At 42.8% G+C, this 18,203-nt stretch overlaps 1 protein-coding gene across 1 annotated transcript in view; it reads right to left on the bottom strand.

Moving 5' to 3' along the window:
* Positions 1 to 17,385, bottom strand: part of LPAR3 (lysophosphatidic acid receptor 3) — a 61,154-nt gene extending 43,769 nt beyond the window's left edge. Inside the window, exon 1 of the mRNA XM_082265822.1 lies at positions 17,189 to 17,385. The gene's annotated coding sequence lies outside the window, so the exon portion shown is untranslated. The remainder of the gene's footprint in view (positions 1 to 17,188) is intronic.
* Between the last annotated feature and the right edge of the window lie 818 nt (positions 17,386 to 18,203).

The following is an 18,203-nucleotide window of genomic DNA, read 5'->3' as shown; positions in this document are numbered from 1 at the left end:
ACAGGCATCCGCTCCTGTGCAAAAAAACGTAGGTCTACGTCGCTCGCTCTCAGGCGGCTAGGGGGTGAGCGCGCACCGCCTGCGGCGCGCTCCCGCCCCCGCTCTACAGCGGGGAAGCCGATAAGTGTATCAGGTGGCTCCGATTGCCGCCTGACACCCGCGATCGTTCCTTGCTGAGAGAGAAGGACGGTCGGCTGTTGTAAACACAGCTGACCGTCCTTCTCCCTAGGATGATCACAGAGCTTATGTGATCCTGCTATATAGGATCACATGTCTCTATGGTCATTTCAGAAGCCATGCCCCCCACAATTAGAATCACTCCCCTAGGCTCACATTTAACCCCTTGATCACTCAAAGGGTTAACCCCTTCCCTGCCAATGTCATTATTACAGTAACAGTGCATATTGTTAGCACTGATTACTGTTGTAATGTCACTGGTACCCCCAAAAGTGTAAAAATTGTCAGTTAGGGGTCCGATCTGTCAGCCGCAATGTCGCAGTCCCGCAAAAAAAAAAATCGCAGATCGTCGCCATTACTAGTAAAAAAAGAAAAAAACAATAAAAATGACATAACTCTTTCCCATAGTTAGTAGACGCGATAACCTTTGCGCAAACCAATCAAAATACGCTTATTGCGATTTTTTTTACCAAAAATATGTAGTAGAAAACAAATTGGCCTAAAATGTTAAAAAAAAAATTAAAATTCTTATCAGATACTTCTTATCTTATTCTTATCAGCGTAATTTTCCTTTCCTGATGGTCTCCATGGCAGCCTACGTGTGGGTTAACCCCGCCTCCACTCCAAGGGTATAGGACCCCCCTCCCATAAATTTCAGCTCACAGGTTACAGCCAGTGTTACTTTTTTTGTCCTCCTCCAAGGACCCTATTGGCACGTGCCCGGAAGGAAGGTCTGGATATGGCCCTTTCAGTCGGCACTCTTAGAGTTCAAGTATCGGCCTTGACTGCTTTCTCCGGTGTCCTGTGGGCCAAACACCCACTCATCCAGCAATTCTTTAAGGGAGCGGCCAGACTCAGACCACAAAGAAAACCTAGATTTCCTAGATGGGATTTTCCTCTCGTCCTAAATGCTTTCTCAAAATCTGGTCTGGTGTCCTCTACATCTATCAAGGACCTTACTATCAGGACAGTTTTTTTTGGTGGCGATCACCTCGGCCAAAAGGGTCTCAGAAATAAGTTCCCTCGGTCACAAGGAGCTGTTTCTTACCTTCTTTCCGGGCCGGGCGGTTCTTATACCCATGTTGAATTCAAATCCGAAAGTCACCTTGTGTTTCATGAGAACCAGGAGATTGTTCTCCCTACCTTCTGGTCTTCAGAGGATTCCAATCCTCATCCCTTGGATGTGGGTAAAACCTTGAAGCTACAGCACCCATCAGACAGTCAGACAATCTTTTCATCCTCTTTTCGGGAAAGAACAGAGGGAAGCGTGCCTCGTCCAGGACCATTGCAGCTTGGATTGAGGCAGCTATTCAGCTTTTTTTTCCATTTTTGATAGGGTGATGGAAGAATTGAACACACCTGTCAGGTTTTTGTTGTTGTCTGTGCCCTCATTAAGAAGATTCACCCTCGCTATTTGTCCTGATGGCCATTATCAATGAAATTGAAAGTAAATTCTGAGTTTTGTACCCAGAACAGTAGGAGGGGAAACATTCCAATGGGGACACTAGTTCTGGTGACCCCTGTGACAACCAGGGATTTCCTCACTTTGCAGAAATTTCCTCTCTCTTTCAGTTTTGGGTATGGGATAGGATGTAAACCGAAATCCCCCCAATGGCATAGATGGCAAAAGCAAAAACCTAACAGGGGGGTATAACCTGTTTTTTACTCCATCCACAATGAAAAAAAAAATTCCTTTAGCTCTACTTTAAATTGGCCAATAAAGAGTAACAACTAAAATGCTCCTGGTGGGCCAGGGCCGCATGCCCAGTATATTATCGGGGCAGACTTTAGCAGCACAGTAGCTTGCAGAGTGGTAGCAGGATGCCAAGTGCTGTAAATGCTCTCTTCACTCCTGCACCCAGCTCGAGAAGAAACCATGCAGTACTGTCAGACGGAGGTGGTTAGTCCCGGTCTTCTGCTCTACAGCGTGACATCATTGCCAGGCTGTAAAGCAAAAGGAGCTGCGTGGGAACAGGTCACAAACGTAAGTGCTGCAGCTGAGGATAAATGCAGCTGTCTACAGACAAATGGTGAACTTGTGGGAGTGAAGGGGTTAATTACACACTGTCAATAGCTAGTGATGCAAAGGGTTAATTAACATCGCCACTGGCCATTGCTGCATTCATAACCGGTGGCAATGTTTATTAACTCCCTGCTTTACTGGCTAGTGGCAATGTAAATTACCCTCTCACTCCACCAGGGGTTTAATTTTTCTTTGTAAAAAGCTGTTATAGGGGACAGTGGCAGTGTTTATTATCCCCTTTATGCTATGAAGGGGTTAATTAAAGCTGCCACTGACCACAAATGGGGAGGGATGTCCTAAATACCACTGCCTCTGACCATCAATGCAGGAAAGTTAAGGGGTTACCAATGAAGGGAGTTTACATAGCATAACTCCGCTGACCAACAATGTGTATGCTAGTATTGCGTAAACTGGCACCAATGCTGGTGACTATTAGTGCGTAAACTGGCACAAATGCTGGGGTTTATTACTGGGTAAACTGGCAACAATTCTGGGGATTATGACTGCATAAACTGGCACCAATTCTGGGGGTTATTACTGCGTAAACTGGCAGCAATTCTGGGGATTATCACTGCATAACTGGCACCAAAGCTGGGGGTTATTATTGCGTAAACTGTCCCCAATGCTGGATGTTATCACTGCGTAAACTGGCACCAATTCTGGGGGTTATTACTATGTCAACTGGTACCAATGCAGGGGGTTATTACTACATAAAACGGAACCAATGCTAGAGGTTATTACTGTGTAAACTGGCACCAATGCTGGAGGTTATTACTGCATAAACTGGAATCATTGCTGGAGGTTATTACTGCGTAAACTGCCACCAATGTTGGGAGGTATTCGTGCGTAAAATGGAACCAATACTGGAGGTTATTACTGCGTAAACTGGCGCCAACTCTGGTTGTTTTTACTACGTCCACTGGCACCAATGCAGGAGGTTATTATTGCATAAACTGGCCCAAATACTGGAGGTTATTACTGCACATACTGGAACCAATGCTGGAGGTTATTACTGGGTAAACTAGCACCAATGCTGTGGCTTATTACTGCGTAAACTGGCACCAGCGTTATTTGTGTGTAAACTGGAACCAATACTGGAGGTTATTACTGCATAAACTTGCACCAATTTTGGGGGTTATTACTATGTCAACTGGCACCAAATGCAGGGGTTTATTGCATAAACTGGCCCCAATACTGGAGGTTATTACTGCATAAACTGGAACCAATGTTGGAGGAGATTACTGCGTAAACTGGCATCAATTCTGGGGGTTATCACTGTGTAAAAAACTTGCACAAATTCTGGGGTTATCACTGCGTAAGCTGGCACCAATGCAGGGGGTTAATCCTGCATAAACTGGAACCAAATACTGGAGGTTATTACTGCGTAAAGTGCCACAAATTTTGGGGATTATTCGTGTGTAAACTGGAACAAATACTTCCTGTACCTATTTTCTGAGAAAAAAAGCCCTGAGTAAGAGTACTTCATAGCAAAAAACGTGTTTTTTGGTTTTACTCAACCAGGCAATTCATCCTTTTTTTGTATGTGTGAGATATTTTGGGCACACAGTGGCTTACTCACTTTGCTTGTATGATCAACTGGTGCTCTTCATAAAATCACATTTTAAATGTAGATAAGTGATAGAAAAATCAATACACTCTAAAGGCTTTAATTCTTTACCCACAGAGGGAGGGGGTTAAAATGTGAAAAAATAAAACATTAAAAAGCTGTCAATGCATTTAATCGCTACCATATAAATATATAACTCATTGGCATTGGGTTTCATATTAAAATTGCCACTTGTGTGGTCAGCCTCAATTGCTATGGGCACCATGTGCCCACAACATTTCCCAGCATCCTAGTTGCACAATATTCAGAATCAGGAAATGTATTTTCAGTGTCACGTTTTATCCAGTCAGGGTAATAGAAGTGCATTTCCAGTAATTACATATTCTCCTGGCTGCACCAAAGGGTGTGTAGTGACACAGTTCCCACGGTCTGAACCGAGTGCCCAAAGTGGGTGAGATTATGATAGCACTAACCCTTTTAGTGTAAGGAAGAGGAGTGTGGTACAGGGTGATGCAGAGTTTAAAGAAGACGCATAAACCATGCGGGGAGGAAAGGTTGTCCCTCGTGTTCTTGAGAAAGGAACCAGCGTCAAGCAGTCTATTACAGAAACATTGTTACAGAACCACCAATGGTACAAACTCAAGCTTTAAATGTGCACATGTGGTTAGTGCGTCCACCTAAAGACCTGGACAATAAACAGGTTTTTGCTGGGTGACAGAGCATGCAAGAATTTAAAGGGAACACATAAGGACAGAAATATTGGGCTGCCATTGTGAAATTGGTTTTTAAAAGGTGCAGATTCTGATCCTGGCACCAATACATAGTGAATCACTTACTTGGAGCAAACATGTGATCCATAAAATTAAAAAAGGTGCTGAAATATAAGAAAATCCTCCAGTGCTGACAAGTGCAGAATAAGCAGTTGCACAGCTGCCAGCACAATTATTATAAGAAGATAATCCGCAACTCCCATACATGCTCTTCAATATCTTCAAATTTATTAATATTCTATAAAAGACACCTGTGGTACAGCAGATGTTAAGCAAGCACATGGTACACTTGTTCACATGCCAATTTCATACTGGTTCCAATTAAATTACTCACTCGTAGGGATAAGTGAAATTGAAAGTTTAATTTTCCTGAAATTTTGGCACAAAATTAGAAGAATTCAGTTGAATTTCGCCACATTGGAGTCAATAAAGAAGGAGAAATTAAGGTGGCTTTGTGGTAGTTTTTAAAGCAGAATTATACTCTCTCGATCAACATTAACTATTTTAAATCCTTACGATGCTATCATTAGTAAATAGATAGGAAAGATTATCATTTTTACTTGGTTTTAAACCTTTTTTTACATTTCTTCATTTGCCAAGATGGCAAGATGGCCACAGCTAGAAATGCTAGGGGGGTGTTTTTCAAAGCGGTTTCTCAACAAATAAAAGCATGAAAACATGGATGAATGGGCAAATTTGCTTTCAATATTAAAAATGAAATAAATATCTGTATCTGAGCACCAGAAGCATGCTAAGTTCTACTTTAAGGGTGTAATGGGCTTTAAATCGCTACTGAAGGTTAAAGAAACTCCATTCAACTATCCTGGGTCTGTTCATATTCTAAAAAACAGCCTCTCCTGAACCTCATTATTTTACGTTCTGACAATCCTTGCTGGCCACTGTTGAAATCATAGTGGTGTCACCCCTCTGCACTGTGTCTACCCATCAAGAGAAGATGATGGCACATCGGAGCTATACATCTGCATATAGGCATTGTTACCCTGGAAAAAGCACCAACAAATCCTAGTGCAGTCTATGGCATATGGCACCTCCCCTTCTCCCACCCTTGCTTCAGTTTCCTGTTATGATGTCATCATTAGAGCCCGCCAACTAAGAACATCTTCATATTACTCATTACACTGATTAGCCAGAAAACCCTTATTGGCGCACCTCTCAGATTGCATATTTCACATTTCCATTCAATTAAAAAAAGCTTTATGGGTAGGACCAAATGCGTTGTAGCATTGCCAACTTAATGTAGTAGTTATAGTGCATTGGACATGGAGGAAGTTGGTGAAAAAGAAGTACTATTATATTATTAGGGTAAGGGAAAAAACAAAGGGGGTCCAGGGATGTTGTTAGGTAACTTGCTGAAGGAAATGTGGAAGTTTGACATCTTTTGAAAATGGTAGAGGCTTCATTGTCATGTTAATCCCGTCTCTTCAATACTTCAAAGCGGACATTCACCCTTTCCACCCACTTTCCTTCATTTGACTCTTAATCCCCTCCTTTCTCACAAGCAGATTTTTGTCTTAATATCTTTTTTTTGGGAAACCCTCTCCACATTTTACAGATTCTTACTTGGGCCAAAATGACCTATTCAGTTGGTCGCAGCCAACTTCCCAGGAGGATCACTACTACCTTGGTACTCTACAGCACATGTGCTGTGGCATCAAGAGGCAAGCTCTTCCTGGTTCTTGCAGATGACACTTCGGAAGAGACAGCCAGCTCCTGGTAACAAGATGGCACTGCACCGGGTGTGCATCAGCAGAACTGGGCGTGAGAGTATGTTAAATGCTTATTGATCCCAGAGGCAGAGGAATACCTGATTAAAATTTGACAATGTTTTGACACAAGAGAAAACTGCATATTCCTTAAATTATGGCTTACTTGGAAATGCTGATACGATAAACTGGTCAGTTGATTTATTGTTTGAACATCCTTTTTGCTGTTCGGTTATCTCCACAATGGGAAGTGGCCTTAGTTTACTTCCCCCTTAGCGAGAATCAATGTCTGAACTAGCTCTACTTTACTTTTTCTCCAAATACCTGGTCAAATCTGCTTACCTAGCCCCCCGCTCACTACCCTCTTTATTCTGTTATATAACTGGAACATTCTCACAATCAAAATATTGTTATTCCTTGATCTATATCACTACTAAGAAGCATAATGCACTTATATTTTGATTCTTGAACAACCCTATGTTCAATATTGGGACATCAACACAATTCTAATCTTTTTGGCTCTATACACCACCACAATAAATTTGAAATGAAACAAACAAGATGTGCTTTAACTGTAGACTTTCAGCTTTAATTTGAGGGTATTTTCATCAAAATCAGGTGAAAGGTGTAGGAATTACAACAGTTTGTATATGTGCCTCCCACTTTTTAAGGGACCAAAAGTAATGGGACAATTGGCTGCTCAGCTGTTCCATGGCCAGGTGTGTTATTCCCTCATTATCCCATTTACAAGGAGTAGATAAAAGTTCCAGAGTTAATTTCAAGTGTGCTATTTGCATTTGGAATCTGTTGCTGTCAACTCTCAATATGAGATCCAAAGAGCTGTCACTATCAGTGAAGCAAGCCATCATTAGGCTGGAAAAAACAAAACAAACCCATCAGAGAGAGAGCAAAAACTTTAGGTGTTTGGCACATCCCTAAAAAGAATGAACGCACCGATGAGCTCAGCAACACCAAAAGACCCAGAAAACAACTGTGGTGGATGACCGAAGAATTCTTTCCCTGGTGAAGAAAACACCCTTCACAACAGTTGGCCAGATCAAGAACACTCTCCAGGAGGTAGGTGTATGTGTGTCAAAGTCAACAATCAAGAGAATACTTCACCAGAGTGAATACAGATGGTTCACCGCAAGATGTAAACCATTGGTGAGCCTCAAAACAGGAAGGCCAGATTAGAGTTTGCCAAACAACATCTAAAAAAGCCTTCACACAGTTCTGGAACAACATTCTATGGACAGATGAGACCAAAATCAACTTGTACCAGAGTGGTGGGAAGAGAAGAGCATGGAGAAGAAAAGAAACTGCTCATGATCCAAAGCATACCACCTCATCAGTGAAGCATGGTGGTGGTAGTGTCATGGCGTGGGCATGTATGGCTGCCAATGGAACTGGTTCTCTTGTATTTATTGATGATGTGACTGCTGACAAACGGATGAATTCTGAAGTGTTTTGGGCAATATTATCTGCTCATATTCAGCCAAATGCTTCAGAACTCATTGGACGGCGCTTCACAGTGCAGATAGACAATGATTCGAAGCATACTGCGCAAGCAACCAAAGATTTTAATTTTAAGGGAAAGAAGTGGAATGTTATGCAATGGCCAAGTCAATCACCTGACCTGAATCCGATTGAGCATGCATTTCACTTGCTGAAGACAAAACTGAGGGGAAAATGACCCAAGAACAAGCAGGAACTGAAGACAGTTGCAGTAGAGGCCTGGCAGAGCATCACCAGGGATGAAACCCAGCGTGTGGTGATGTCTATGAATTCCAGACTTCAGGCTGTAATTGACTGCAAAGGATTTGCAACCAAGTATTAAAAAGTGAAAGTTTGATTTATGATTGTTAATCTGTCCCATTACTTTTGGTCCCTTAAAAAGTGGGAGGCACATATATAAACTGTTGTAATTCCTACACTGTTCACCTGATTTGGATGTAAATACCCTCAAATTAAAGCTGAAAGTCTGTAGTTAAAGCAAATCTTGTTTGTTTCATTTCAAATTCATTGTGGTGGTGTATAGAGCCAAAAAGATTAGAATTGTGTTGATGTCCCAATATTTATGGACCTGACTGTACTTTTGCAAAACCCAATAAAAATAAATGAAAAAAAAAAAAAAATTGACAACGATTTTGCTTTAGATACACTTTAATCCTTTTTTTGGATATCTCTCTAGTGTTGGGATCCCTTGTGCTAAAGACCAGTCTTTCCTGCCTTGAAGCTTTCTAGTGCTACTAAGGTTTGCTGCTCTTTTGTTACTTTAAAACTGGCTATGATCGGTCTTCCCTAAAATCTCTTAATTTTGACCACCTCCCTTTATGTGCTGTGGGAGGCGTGCAAGGCTTATGCTAAAGGTGAATACATTTTCTCTATTAAGGCCCTGCGCTCCGATTTTGCCTCACAGACCACTCAGCTGGAACAGCGTGAGTCGCAGGCCTCAGTGGCTTTTGCAGAGGATCCGACTCCTGAATCATTCTCGGGCCTGTCGCAGATTTGGAGGGAGCTCAGGCTCTATTACCCCTCATTGGTCCAGTCTGATGCACAACACCTGGCTGCCAAAGTGTTTGAATCAGGCGATAAAAATGGAAAAATGCTATCCAATTTAGTAGCAGAACCTTCCTATCAAAGTGTGATTCCTGGGATATAGTCTCCCACGGGCGGCTGTGCTATGGACGCAGAGGGCATCCTAAGGGAATTCCATCATTTTTACAATATGCTGTATAAGAATTCCCCTCTGGACCCGAATAGGTCCCTGCTGGATTTCCTGAGAGACCTATGATTGCCGCTTTTGTCTGCTTAGGATAGGGAGGTACTTGACAAACCCCTATCACTCTTGGAGATTGAGGCTGCTATCCAATCCTTCCCCAATCATAAATCCCCAGGGCCAGATGAGAGTGGTACAAAGCCCATATTGCCCTATTTGGCCCTAGGTTACAAAAACTTTTTGCTTATTGCTTGGAGGTTGGACAATTGCCAGATAGTATGTATCAGGCACATATTGTGCTATTGCCCAAGTCTGGCAAAGATTTGATGCAATGATCTTCCTATAGACCATATCACTTCCGAATTATGACCTAAAGATCTTCACCAAAGCCCTAGCCAACAGGATAATGTATGTATTACCATCAATTATCAACATTGACCAAACTGGCTTTATGCCTGGCAAATCCACTGATGTTAATATCTACAGGTTTTTACACATCTCCAGCTTCAGCTTGAAGAGACTGCCTCCAGAGACTTGGTAGCCTTTGATTTCGAAAAGGCTTTTGACACAGTCTGATGGGGTTACTTGATGCAGGTGTTCAAGGTCTATGGTTTCAGTCTGGTTTTTTGGAAGTGGATTGAGATAATATACAAAGTCCCTGTAGCTAGCATGAGGCTGAAATGCAAGTTGTCGTCTCCCTTTCCGATCCAGAAGGGGACAAGGCAAGGAGGCTCTCTTTCCCCTGCCTTGTTCACGCTGGCTATGAAACCATTGGCAGAGGCATTCAATAAGGTAGCTGGGATTCGTGTGGGCTCCATTGTAGACAAGATAGCGCGCTACGCAGAGGATTTAATTCTCTTTCTACGGGACCCTGGGCCTTCACTTGTGGAGGCACTACAGATCCTGGATCAATTTGTGGCCCTTTCGGGACTACGTACTAATTGGGGTAGTTCCCTGGTGTTACCGATTGATCAAGGGGCTAAAAGGTTGGCTGACCCCAATTCTCTTTTGTAAAGGACAACAGCTATTAAAAATTGAGGGATCTATATTTCTCCATAAACTAAGAATTTCAGACATCCTAATTTCAGTGATGTAAACAGAGATTGCAAGCCTGGTCACATCTCCCTTTATCCATTATCGGGAGAATTAATTTAATTAAAATTAAAAATCCTTCCAGTTCTATTATACAGCTTTGGGCACACCCCAGAGCGGCTACCAAAATAATTTTTTTAAACAATTAGATTCACTTATAGGCTCCTTCTTATGGCAATCCCAACCAGCTAGATTTAGCAGGAAAGTTTCATGCAGACCTTGGCGCAAGGGGCTTGGCTTGCCCAGACTTTCATACCTACGATTTGGCGGCCATGCTTACCCATGCTCATAACTCGCTTATCTCTGATGACACAAATACCTCAGTAGTATTAGAAGCTGTGCATTCAGGATCCTATGAGACCCTCTGTAATCTTCTCTACAGGGGTCTGAGAGTCTCTCACCCGCCCCTTACAGGCACTTTGAGGGCATTTATTAAGGCCTGGCATGCTGTTATTACTAAACCCAATATAGTGAGGGGTAAAATGTCCCCATCAACTCTGCTATGGTTCAATCCCATGCTACCAAAATGTCATTCCTTACCAGACCCTGATCTTTGGGCTGCTAAAGGAATCAGATACCTTTCAGATATGTGTGATGGGAGTGCACTATTTAGGTTTGACAGGTTGAAAGATGAATTTACACTGCATAATCTGTTCTTTGCAGTGCAATTTGGGTCCTCCTTGTTTAGATTGGAGCAGGATGATTTCGAGGTTCTCCCGCGGGATGACGCGCTCCAAAAAACACGTTTTGTGATCTACAAGTCACTACTTCCCTCCGTTCATGTGGGACTAGATGCCCTGCTAACTAATATCGACTAAAGACCAGCTGATCCAATTCAAAATAGTGCACAGAATTTATTTTACACCACAACGACTACATCGTATATACCCTAATTCCTCTTCTTGCTGTTGGAAATGCTTTAGTGACCCTGCTGGATTTGCCCATATCTTTTGGGAAGTGACCCAGTTTATATCTACCCTAACTACAATACAGGTCCCTGTAAACGTTGGTGTTTGCCTCCTGGGGCTAGTTGACTCCCTGGCCGTTAGTAGGGCGATGCGTACTCTCTTGGGTCTCTTATTATTTTATGCCAGGAAGGCGATAGTGCTCAAGTGGAAATCAGACACAGCCCCTAAATCTGCCCTTCTGGAAGCATTTAATCAATAGAGTTGTACCCCTATACAAAGCTACTTGTTTGTCCTGGGGTTTCCCTAGGAAATTTGAGAAGGTCTGGCACTTGTGGACAGATTTGGAGAGTACAACAGATGATTAGGAGTCCACAGACTGAATTCATTCCCCCCTGTTAAGGCTAAGTTTATGATATGAATTAAAGTTAAGTTAATATTCTTCTGATACATTATCCTGATGGTTGAGAGGGAACAGGAATCTCCCAATAATTCATCAACTCTTGAAGTGATATTTTAAGAGAATGACAGAGCGAGGTGTATGGAAGGTGTGTTGTTTCTTCACCCCCCCTTTTTTTGGGGGTGGGGGGCTTTCTAGAATAAGGAGGTGTTATTTTATTAGCAGGTACTTATTTTATGTATTAGCCGGGGAATGCCCAAAGGCTATGTTTTGTACCTATACATTTTTCAATAAAAAGAAATAAAAAAAAAAAAAAAAACGGCTATGATCAAACCTCCTAAAGTTGGCTTATTTCAAAAGAGGAAATAATACTCAGAGAAGGTTTTCAGACTGGATTCATTCTTATTTTCACCATGAAAGTCAGCCAGCACATAAGCAGATGCCTACAAGGAAGATTCTGTGTGTATAGGTAAGTTAGTTGTCCTGCCCAGGTTGGGAAGGGGTTCTGTGGGTCTGGACGATTTTCCCGGGCTTTTTAGGTCCTGCCTTATTTCCCAGTGCATATATAAATAGGAGTTAGGCCAGGCCTAGGGAGAGCCTGCTTATGGGAGGAAGGGCTGCTGCGTCATTTAGTCCCACAAGATACCAGAGTTTCAGAGGAATCTGCCAACTTTGGAAAACACCAGTTATGGACTTACACCTTCTTAGGGTATACCTGGGCAGCCACAACTTAGCCAGTTAGGGTTAGAACTGTTTTGCACTTGTATTGACAATGCCATAAAAGTTTTTAGTAAAGCTCCTAAACTGTTCTAAGCCTGGTCTGAAGTTGTTCAAGGGGTACATGGTAGAACATAGTTCATCAGAAGAACTGGGCCTGTAAAGCACACATTGGGTATGAAGTAAGTAGACTACAAAAGGGTAACTTGGCAAGAGATTCGGTGTAGGGGAGCAGTTGTCATGGTTAACCAAAAACTGGTGGGAAGTGTACAGCAGCTGGTCATAAAGCGTGGTACCTGGCAATGGTGACTGGTCCTCACTAGAGGTTGTTTCCTCCAAAAATAACTGGGACTGATCCTGCGGTACAGAGACCCCATATACCTAGCCACATGGTATGGGAGAGAGAAGGAGTTAATTAAGTGCATGCATGAGATCTGTGCTAGGTGCACGGTGGGACTCCATTCTGTCACTGGGGGTGAGGTGGAAGAGGTACGTTGGACTGGTGGAGAGGGCACGGGCTCAGCAGTGTCCCTCCAAATTGCAACATACTGTACATTGAGGAAGGTGTGTAGCAAGATGGGACAACACCTTTTACAGAGAGACTCTGTACTTTAACTACGGCTCCTCTCTACACTGGGGTACCGCCATAATGTTGACTTTAAAGTGGTTCTAAAGGCAGAAGGTTTTTTTTATATTATTGCAACCTTCAGTGTGCAGCAGCCCCCCTAATACCCGAGCCCCATTTCGATCCAGAGATGTTGCACGGGAGCTCTCTGGCATTCTCCCTCCTTATTGCCCGAGACAGCAGTGGGCACCACTGTCAAAATTAATTGAGCCAATGAAGAGGGAGAGGAACTGAGCCGTGGCTTCGTGTGTGACTGAACACACAGAGCAAAGGCTCCTCTCTGGTGAACCCATAGCAAGCTGCTTGCTGTGGGGGCACTCAGCAGGGGGGAGATGCCGGGAGCGCTTGTGAGGGACCTGAGAAGAGGAGGCTCAGGGCTGCTCTGTGCAAAATTATTACAAAGAGCAGGTAAGTATAACATGTTTGTTATTTTTTAACAAAAAAAAAGACTTGAAGATCACTTTAACATGAACCCAACCCCGCCTAGTACCGGGCATTGTTGAGCACGTACAGGTCATACGTAGCCCCACGTGCAGGGTGAGCAGGCCCTGCCCACAAGCAGGTATCTGCTACTAACACAGACATAGCTTCTGAGCTGGTCCAAATCTCCATTTGACATCTCAATTTTATGAGCAACATAAAGCATGTCTAAACCCAAAAGCAGAAATGTAATATAGTGCAGCTTACCAATCCTTAAATGTGGTGACTACATAAGTTTTCTTTTTTTTGGGCTGTTTTCCTTTATTTTCACCCCGTGATCAAGCCAAAAACACTTCCTGTCTTAGGGTTCCTCCACTCTATAGAGGAGCAATGGAGACACCCTTGGATCAGTGTATTGCCAACCTGTGGAGAGGGTAGGGTTAGATGCACTGGGAAAATTTTATTCCTTTTAAAAAAAAAAACAAGTTTTTAGGCATTCAGTTTAATGATCTAAATGTAGCCCATCACTTTCAATGGCCCTGTACACACAGGTATGTAAACTTGTGCTGCGTATAGAAAAGCTAGAAGATTTTTTACACGTGTGTATGCGTACCAGGTAAATATGCTCAAGTGCTATTCAGCCCATTCTTGTGTTTTTCTGCCAGGAATATCTGATGTTCATACATCAGTACTGCGTGCAAGTACCCACAGATTTTACATGCATTAAAAAGAAAAAAACAATTTAAGCACCCCTGTGAGCGTAAAATAGTTTGTCTCAATCCTCTAACTGCCATTTTTGCTGGACAGCTTCATCTGTTAAAGGAAGCTGAACAATAATAGCGTAAAGCCATACATGGGTCAAATTTCGAAGTTATTTTCTTTAGAAAATAAGAAATTCTGTGCATTGTTTTCGATGCTGTCACCATTGATTTCAAAATTCGACCAACCAAACCTTCAATTTCACCTCATGTTGCTACAGAAAATAATGTTAGTGGCCGGGAATCTTCTTTTCTTTCTAGGTCACAGCTTATGCACATTTCTTTTTTGATTGTCTTTCACGTTTCTCCCATCATCGTTTTTTCCAAAAATTTCCAACATGCCCGATCACTCAAATTCGATGGCCACACAAAAATTGCCCATTGCTGCAGCCCACTAATGGTGCGAAATGTCAAAGGAAATTCTTAGTTACAATTTTCGTAAGTAAATTCTTTCGGAAAACGACCAATGTATGGCCTTGCTTTACTTGACATATCACCAGGTGAAAATTAAAGTGGTAGTATACTCCGCTTTTTAACTTTTACCTACAGGTAAGCCTATAATAAGGCTTACCTGTAGGTAAAATGAATATCTCCTAAACCTGCAGTGGTGCATGTGTTCTGAACGTCTGGTGGACCTTCAGAGCTCCTTGCCGGAAAGTGAACTCCCGTGCGCATGCACTAGAGTGACGTTATCGTGGCTCCGGCCACTCACAGCGCCGGAGCTGCTGAACCCAGAAGAGACGCCGAGGGAAGATGCCAGCTGCCTCAGCGGTGTCCGGGCGACAGGGCCAGTGCTTCCACTAGGCAAACTAGGCAGCCGCCTAGGGCGCATTGCCACCTAGGGGCTCAGCCAGGAGTCGGCACTCTCTCTCCATCATGAATGATTATTGTGAGCTGAGGGAGAAGTGGCAGTAGGGGAGGAAGAAGGGACAGAGAAAGATGCCAGGTGTCTTGGGCAGTGGCGGAACTATCAGGCCCTGGCTTTCCACCACTGTTGGAGGGGCCCCAAGAGGCAGGAATGGAGCCCAGCAGAGTGCTGCCTGCATGATGATCCTCTTCAGCTGGAGCTGAATGGCCTTAACCCCAGGAAGGAAGTGACTCTCTGCACTGAGCTGGTAGGCAGCCGTTCATTTCCCTGGGTTGGTATTAAGCAGGGAGCGGAGGAGAGCTGAACCTGAGCCGGAGCTCGGCACTGGAGGGCAGAACCTTTACTGGGGCAGAAGCGACGAGGCACCGGAATGGTCTGAGGAGGTTGGTGATGAAGGACATGCAGAGCTCTCTGACTGCTGCTTTTCCCTCCACCAGGAGCCGGTTGGAGCTGTGGTGAGCACTGTGGTCCAGGAGAGGAGCGTCCTGGGAGAAGGAATCAGCAGGATCACTGTGAAGGAGAGCAGAGTGGGGGCCACTCTCTTCATACCGCCCAGTTAGTGTCCCCAGAACAGGGGACCGGGGTCCCTGGGTGTAACATGGAGCATCCCTGGTATGAAAGGGAATCGGGGTCACCAGGTGTGCCATGGGGAATCAGAGTCACCAGGTGTGACATGGAGGATAGGGGTCACCGGGTGTAACAGGAGTTTGGGGTGACCAGGTGTGCCATGAGGTATTGGGGTCCCTGGGTGTGCCATGGGGGATTGGGGTCCCCAAGTATGACACGGAGGAACATCAGGGTCCCCAGGTGTGACATGGAGGAAAATCAGGGTCCCCAACTGTGACATGGAAAAACATCAGGGTCTGACATAGAGGAACATTGGGTCACTGAGTATGACAGCATGACATGGAGGAACACGGGGGTCCCTGGGTGTGACATGGAGGAACATCAGGGTCAGTGGGTATGACAGCAAGACATGGAGGAATATTGGGGTCCAAGGGTGTGACATGGAAAAACATCAAAGTCCCTGGGTGTGACACAGAGGGACATTAGGGTCCCCGAGTGTGACATGGAGGAATATGGGGGTCACTGGATATGAAAGCATAACATGGAGGAACCATTGGATGAGGGTCACTGGGTATGACATAGTGGAGTTTTTAACCCCTTCCCCTTTTTTTTTGGGGGGGGGGGGGGCAAGTAGCTGGTCTTGCCTAGGGCGTAAAATAGTCTAGCACCGGCCCTGCCGGGCGACCGTATCGGGGCTTTGTCCTGCAGGGTTTTTTTTTTTGTTTTTTTTTGAGGATACAACCGCTTTAAGGGAAAAAAAAAACAATGCAACCACCGCATGTTGGGACTGGTAAGTTGAAATATAATACATGTTTGCTTTTGTGTTTAAAAATGCTTTAAGTCTCCTCAATCAAGTCTCCCATCTTGCAGCTTAACAAGTGCATCATCCAAACCCACCAATGCAAAGTTAACTTTTATTCCCACCCTGCACTTCAAACGTAATACTGTAAATCCTTCCTCTGTTGTATGCCATTCTTAGTAAGATGTAAGAAGTAAATAGTAATAATTTGTTTGCACTTGAACAAAGTTTTTTTTTTAAAAAAGTTTTAAATATTGTTAAATGCTGCAAAAATTATCTTCATTGCTAAAAATTGTAATATAGCCGTGCCACAAAAGCATGTTAGAAATGAACATGCAAAAGAGGACAAAAAAAATATATAAACTCATTGTATATGTTTAAAATAAATTAGGTTTAGCAGAATCAGTAAAAATATATATAATAACACACGGTATATAAAATATATATATATATATATATATATATATATATATATATATATATATATATATATATATATATATAATATATTATTATTATTATTTCAGGTACTTATATAGCGCTGTCAATTTACGCAGCGTTTTACATATACATTACACATTCACATTAGTCCCTGCCCTCAAGGAGCTTACAATCTAAGGTCCCTAACTCACATTCATACATACATAGTAGGGTCATTTTTTTTATACAGGATCCAATTAACCTACCAGCATGTCTTTGGAGTGTGGGAGGAAACCGGAGTACCCGGAGGAAACCCACACAGGCACAGGGAGAACATGCAAACTCCAGGCAGGTAGTGTCATGGTTGGGATTCGAACCACCAACCCTATTACTGCTAGGTGAATGTGCTAACCACTACACCACTGATTTTTATATATATATATATATATATATATATATATATATATATATATATATATATATATATATATATATATATATATATTATATATATATATATATATATATATATATATATATATATATATATATATATATATATATATATATATATATATAAAATAATATAATATATAACAATATATAACTATATATAGTATATAAAGCCTGTACTTACCAAGCTAGGTCTTCTCCAAGTCAGACACCTTTGTGGTTTGTGCAGGTGGCCAGCGCTGGTCGATGCAGCAGAGGCATCTGGCCTGTATGGTGGAGATCTGTGGGCATGTTGTTGGCCGGTCACAGTTAATATCCTCCCTGTGTGTGTGAGAGGCAGAAGATGACAGGACTGTGGTGAGAGATGCTGGTTACAACTTGCAAACAGTCTGAATGCATTCAGCTTGTCCCACCCCACGCAAGACACAGCATAGTGCTCCCTCCCAGATTAACTCATCAATCGCCCCATGTACTTCGCCTAATTCCAAGCCCCATCACAGAGCGAGATCTTCGCCTCCACAAACCAACACAGCCCGGCTCTTCTGTACTTCTGAGATACGCAAGAATCATTGCCATGATATCCAAATGTGTGAGAATAAGAGGAAATGATGAGTACGTGAAGCTGATCTAAACTCAAAAAACAAAAATGTAATATATTGCAGCTTACCAATTCTTAAAGCGGTAGTATACTCATTTTTTTTACTTTTACCTACAGGTGAGCCTATAATAAGGCTTACCTGTAGGCACAATTAATATCTCCTAAACCTGCACGGTTTAGGAGATATTTGCCCTATACTTACCAAGCTAGGTCTTCTCCAAGTCAGACACCTTTGTCTTACAGGGTTTGTTTTTTTTTTTCCCGCAGTATACAACCGCTCTAAATGTCTGCATTCCTTTTTTTTTTTTTTTACTTCATTTTCACCCTTCCAGCAAGCCTGTTGTTTTTCAACTTAACTGAACAACCACCAAAAGTGACAATTAGAGTGTTGAGCAAACCATTTAACACTAACTGGGGTGCTTACAATGAACAACTTTTATTCATTCATGTAAAACCTCCTGCCCCCCCCCCCCCCCAGCAAAGAAATTTAAGTCGGATGCTACACATACTATAACTGCTGACTTTTATTATTAGATCACTTACCTGTCCTGGAATCCAGCGATGTCGGCACTCCAGCCGATGTTTCCATCAGCTCTCGGGT

The sequence above is a fragment of the Pelophylax lessonae genome, assembly GCF_965119305.1.
Source record: "Pelophylax lessonae genome assembly, chromosome: 8".
In the NCBI taxonomy this organism is placed as follows: Eukaryota; Metazoa; Chordata; class Amphibia; order Anura; family Ranidae; genus Pelophylax; species Pelophylax lessonae.
The sequence above is the reverse complement of the archived record's forward strand: the minus strand, read 5'-3'. Positions and strand labels throughout refer to the sequence as shown.